Genomic DNA, 6,425 nt, shown 5'->3' on the forward strand with positions numbered 1-6,425 from the left:
TTCGGTAAATATGCATAAGAACGGAGCACCCTCGGAGGTCATTGTCCTTGACATATGTTGTCAAGAACACTTCCCTGAACAATCTGAAGGTTTTAGCCGTCGCTCGTTGTTCGTTAAAAAATCATAAACAAAAGAAATATCATAAATGAAGTCTTATTTTCCGACACCGTGTACGTTTTGTTCGTGTTGTAAGTGTGTAGGCAGGGGGGCTTCGCCCCTCTCTCCTGCTCCCCCCGTGCGGAAAATTGAAGAACGAATTTTGATTAAGTGTCGCTTCATGGTAATAGTGTTTATTTTATTTGCAATATTCTACAATGCTATGTTGTTATTATAATACATAATTGTTATTCGTTGTTATTTAAAGAATAAATTTGTTGGCGTTATTTAAAGAATAATTTGTTGGCGTATTACTTTTTTATTGTAGGATAGGATAGGTGAAAACGAGACGATAACGGTCGAGTATATAAAGTCGATCTTGTCAGGATGCTGAATGATAATGTATATTTTGCCAAACACGGTATACGCCGAGACGACTCAACCGAAACTCTGTTGTTCCCTGTCTGTACCTGTTTACTTCTACCTGCCTTTATCACCTGTCTAAAGAGTGGGGTATAAACCGTTTTTTTATTTAAATTCTGTTTACAATATATGTAGAAGTTTCTGCTTGTCACCTACATTATTGCACAAATAGTTTATTAGTTCATCTAAATTGTACGTCAAATGAAGAAATTCGTGTAGCAACATGTTTAACGCTTGTTCACTCACGGAGAACTAAACTACGACAATATGTTGAAAAATGTAAACAAACCTAAAAGGCCACTTAATACAAAACTACTTTTTTTATGTTCTTCTTGTTCGTATTGTAACCGTGTAAGCAAAGTGTATATTCTCTCGACATAAAGCGACACTCAATCAAAATTTGTTCTTCAATTTTCCGCGCGGGGGGGGGGAGCGCAGCCCTCCCTACCTACACGCTTACAACACGAACAAAACGTACACGATGTCGGAAAATAAGACTTCATTTATGATATTTCTTTTGTTTATAATTTTTTAACGAACAACGAGCGACGGCTAAAACCTTCAGATTGTTGTTCAGGGAAGTGTCCTTGACAACATATGTCAAGGACAATGACTTCCGAGGGTGCTCCGTTTTTATGCATATTTACCTTAATTTCTCTTAAACAAACTCAATGCAAAAACGAATTAATCCACCAACATGTTGTTTGTTGTTTTTTCGACTTGACTTCTTTCACATGTTGACAGTCGATTGCGTCTTTCGATGTTGTTTTCTCTTAAAGGTAAGTGGCTTGCCATATATAATAATAATACTCAATATGTAATTCATGTACGATCCTTGTTAAATTCTTCTAATTTTGTTATGTATTTTTTTTATGTACTTTCATTCAGTGGCTGAAGATGATCTAAAATAATAAATTAATATTAAATATGAGTATCGTCCTCTGGCTCATGAAGTTTATTAAACTAATTAAATAAACAAGTCTTATGGAGAGCCGTTTCGCGGGATGTCTTGCGGAAAATATGTTTTATATGTGTGTACACATATAAGTAAATTCACGTTTTTCACGTGTTTTTTCGAATTGAAATTTCAATTCATAAATTCATATAGGATGCTAGTTTTGCATCTCATATATGATAGACCCCGAATACCCCCCCTAATTGATTTAAAATATTGCGAAAAAAACTCCTCAGCCAGGAATCGAACCTGGAATCTCCGGCTTTCCGGGCCGTCGCCTTCCCTGTTAGGCCACCGAGGCACTTGGAGTTTGTCTCGCAATATTTTGTACATCTATTAAGATGTTGTCTGATACTGTATAAACGCTTATTTCGACAGCGTAGATTTATAAATTAATATTAAATATGAGTATCGTCCTCTGGCTCATGAAGTTTATTAAACTAATTAAATAAACAAGTCTTATGGAGAGCCGAAACGTGAATTTACTTATATGTGTACACACATATAAGACATATTTTCCGCAAAACATCCTGCGAAACGGCTCCATAAGACTTGTTTATTTAATTAGTTTAATAAAATAATAAAGATCGAAACGTTCCACCATCCTATCTACAAAATATCTTATATTAACTACCTCTAACTATAGCTCTAAGGCTGGGAGGTCCATTTTACCTATTTTTGAAAATATATTATAAAATAGTAAATATATTAATAAATTAATATATTAATGTGATTTTTGCCTTGCAAGATTCTCTCTAACATCTTCTAATTACTTCACGAGTTCAAAATCACATATATATTGCACTAACGTACATATTTCCAATAACGATTTTACATGCGCGATTCATGTTTGAGATATAATTACTGGATACGCAATCTTGTTTCGGATGAATACATATGCAAAATATCGATTTCGCCTAATCAGCTAGTCCAGTTTATTTCCCATGCACACTTCTAACCGGGAGAAAGCCGGGATCGTAAATTTGAAAAGTTTGACCAATTCTGCTTGTTCGGCCGCGCAACTGCGACTCGTTAGAGTTCGGAAATCGCGCATGCAGCGAGTTCCCCGAGAGTTTAAATGTTCGGGGTTGAAACAACTTCAGGACAATTAATCAAGTGACAACGCAGAGCGAAACCTATACCTTCGGTTATTATAGGTAACAAATGCACAAAGTACTTACACGTATGCTTGTAATTGTAACGAACTTAGTATTTTGAGAAAATATTAAATAAAACGCAAAGTCACGTGTTTCTGATTAAGTATTCCAATCAAATCCGATATTTTTGTTTATTTATTTTTTATTTATTATATTACATCAAAGTTTCTTCATCATTTATCTTATACGCCAAATAAAAAGGTCACTTAGAGAAAACTTAATTAGCATCTGACGTGTCGGAAAATCATTCGATCGACTGTCGATATCAATTTTTTGATATCGCGGGAAGTAAAGAAAATGAAACGGCGCGAATTGCGTGATGCAATTCTATCCCTTGCTCTCTCTTTCTCTCTATCTCACTTTCATTCATCCCCTGGGTGCAGCAAACTACCCGGAAGTGTACGTTGCTAATTACTTAGAGATTAAACTCAAATTACGTAACGTAACAATACGCGGCAACTCGATAAGCCGTTATCGGGATAGGACGCAGGTAGAAAGTGCGCTAAGGAGGCGAGTCGAATTATCCGTGGAGGAGGAAAACGGGAAGGAAGAAAAAAGGAGAAAGAAAATGAGATACATTCGAATGAAGAAATTAATCTCCCGGGAGGCTCTTTCTAATCCATGCGCGGGCGTAATCTCTACTATGTGTCCGTTATACGGTATGTTAATCATTTTAACCTGGATATGTACACGAACCCACCATCATGCGCCTTTGGATTGCCTTATCGTGTAAATGTAAATCCACGAGAAAATGGAAACACGAGAGAATACCAATGGCGAGGATACAGGGAATTGTTGAATTATTTAATTTTAACGATTTTTCTGGATACACATAATTTACCAAAGCTTCTTCCCCACTGTTTTTTTATTTAACGCGCTAGGAATAAGTATCAGAACGCAGAGAGAATTTTTTAAAGCTAAATGAAGAAACACTTGGGAGATCAACAAAAAAATTACTCGCACCAAGTTCAAAGTAAAACAAAAAAAGGAAAGATTAAAAGTCGCTTCGGTTTCTGTTGTTAACACGTGGCAAATCGTGTTTCGATTTTATTTACAACAAAAGCGTAATACATAACTTAATGTGTAAAATAATAATTAATCCTGTTCGTGGACAGACTCCAAAAACGTCTACTAGGACAGACTGTGAGACTCACGCGACTTTAAGATCGAATATCTCCTCGAAAAATCAATATTTTTCCCATTTTCTTTTTTCTTTTGAATCGAAAGTTAAACGATTTGATCAAAACAAAAAATTGAAAAAATCTTTAGTATTTTCGAAGATAAAAGCGTTAAAAAAAAAACTAATTTTTACTAGATACCGATCTGAAATTTTCGAATAGTAGGTCTAAGAGACCTACTGTTCACAAAGGGTTAACAATATTTGTTGAAAGTTATTTAATTATTATTTAATTATTAGTTAATTATTTGTTGAAAGCTTCGAATCTTTAGATGTAGTTAAGGCCATTAGGAGTTCAAAGACCGATTGGTTGTGTATTGAATTGGATTATTAATAAAATGTTGAGGTACAACTGCAAACGTTTCGACCAATTCATGCGGTCTTTACCAATGCAACATTGTCTGGTGAATATGTACAAATAACGTTGGAGAAATTACTATATGTTAAAAGTATTTGTAGTAAACGCTGTCCACTGTAAGTAGTTCGTTATTTCTTTAGCGTTGCAAAATATTTTTAACACGTACAGTTAATTTCTCTAACGTTATTTGCGCATATTCATCAAAACTGTTGCATAAGGACATCGATCAGTCGAAACGTTTGCGGTTGTAACAATAACATTTCATTAATGATAAACTAACGGTGTTTGATCTCCTATTGGTTTTATAACTACACGTACATAAAATAATAAGTTGAGAATCGCGCGAAATGTATATTGCATATATTGCAAATGTAATACCGTTGTCGGCTAATATCGTTTGTGCATCCGCAAGCCGACACATTCTCCACTCGAAACGGGGCTCGTCATTAAATGCGGCACGCGCATTAGCAAGCCGGGATATTCCCGCCCGATATTCCCGTTAGTCTGGGGACAGTCCATTAACAAAGATGCATTTCGTCGGTGTGCCCCGAAATCTATCCATCGGGTGTAACGATAGCAGCTTAACAATATTGCGTCGGCGATAGATTGTCACAGCGATTTTAACCTCGTTAAGAGGGGTAACGTGAAAATGAAGTTAAACGCCTCCCCTATCGCTTCCGCCCTCTCCCCTTCCTCTTCTCTTTCTCTCCGCCGTATCCCTCTGTCTATCTATGACGCGCGATGCAATGCGGCGCAAGATGCGCTTAATTGCAGTCGCCCGCGCCTTGCCGGAACCTCCGTGCCCATCCCCCTCGCTCCGCTTAACATAATTTCCGTACTATGTAACACAATACTGCTCGACTTTCCAAGTACGAACATTTAATTAACCGTTGCTATCTAATAAGGGACGTACGATAAAGCGCTATGGACGCGTCTAATGACGTAATTACGCGATTACGACGGAGCCAATTTACGTTCGTACTACCCGCTTGAATTGGAGCGCGTTTGGAAACTCGAAAAAAAAACAAAGAGAGATCCTCGCGTATCTGTACGTAATATATTAAATAATCGTTTGTTTAAATAAAATAATATTAAATAATTATTTGTCTAAATCAAATTTGCATTCATTTTTTTTTATTATATTTTTCTCGACAACGGTCTCTGAGAGATATCTTTCACCGAGAAAAGAACCGAGAAGAGTCTTAAAAATAATAAGTTTCACGTATACGTTTTATTATTAATAAATTATCACGCGCTATATACACGTGTACATTTTATTGATTAACAATTAATCGTCTTGCGGCAGTGTTGTTGGCCGGAGCTATCAGTCTATCAATCGCGCTTCACATTGTCAAAAGCAACGAGGACACGTGAAACGAATTTGTACTCTCGCCGGAGGAGGAGGAGAAGGATCGTAACAAGCCGTGTGGAATAATCGAACCGCCGCGTTATAAATTATCAGTTCCCTCGTTAGGAAATTTGATGGATAATCACCGGCGAACTGCGGATCCGCGACTCGAATTTGCGTGACGCGCATAAATAATGGAAGTGAAATTGCGTGCTCGCGACTAATCGCGTAATAGAAATACCTTGTAACAGATACATTATCCATTGTTTTCGACCAATTTATTTTGCTCGTTTGTCATACACGGCTCTTTTTAATGGTCGCACGATGTTCCGAGTGAAAATAATCAGAACCAATAATTGGAGTAATTATTAATTTTTTAATTACTTGGCGTATTATCGCGCGTTGTGTTATATCGAGAGATTCAAGATTTCAATTATCTTCAACTGCAAAATTTAACGGTTGAGCGCTTTGTGTGACATTGAACAAATTCGGCCTTGCCTTTAACCGCGGCGTATGAAGCGAAAGTAAAATGCGCGGTTTAATGAAATTTAACTCACTAAAATGCTCGCGCGCTTGCTATTAAGATTAGATATGGACATAACTTTGGTCAATTTTAGAACGTTAACAAAATTATTGATACTTTTCGGCGATGAATTTAGTCGCGCCCTTCGTGAACAAAATAGAACTCTGTCAAATCTCTTTTTAAAAAAAAGAACGTTTATTTTATACACATATATATATATATATATATATACAATACATATATATATATGGTAATTATGCAGTTATACGGACTATTTTCCGATCTCAACAATTTTGACATATGTTATCAAGGTCACCTCCCTGAATAATAATATGAAGGTTTTAGCCGTCGCTCATTGTTTATAAAAAACTTATGAACAAAAAAAGTT

The 6,425-nt window shown here is 36.2% G+C and overlaps 1 protein-coding gene and 1 non-coding gene across 2 annotated transcripts in view; both read right to left on the bottom strand.

Moving 5' to 3' along the window:
• LOC109859206 (adhesion G protein-coupled receptor E3-like) overlaps positions 1-6,425 on the bottom strand; it is a 69,910-nt gene that overhangs the window by 53,689 nt on the left and 9,796 nt on the right. The gene's annotated exons all lie outside the window — the stretch shown is intronic.
• On the bottom strand, positions 1,703-1,775 carry Trnas-gga. The gene has a single exon. It is a non-coding gene; the product is annotated as a tRNA-Ser (tRNA).

Source organism: Pseudomyrmex gracilis, unplaced genomic scaffold (genome assembly GCF_002006095.1).
Source record: "Pseudomyrmex gracilis isolate BER0280 unplaced genomic scaffold, ASM200609v1 scaffold_247, whole genome shotgun sequence".
NCBI lineage: Eukaryota > Metazoa > Arthropoda > Insecta > Hymenoptera > Formicidae > Pseudomyrmex > Pseudomyrmex gracilis.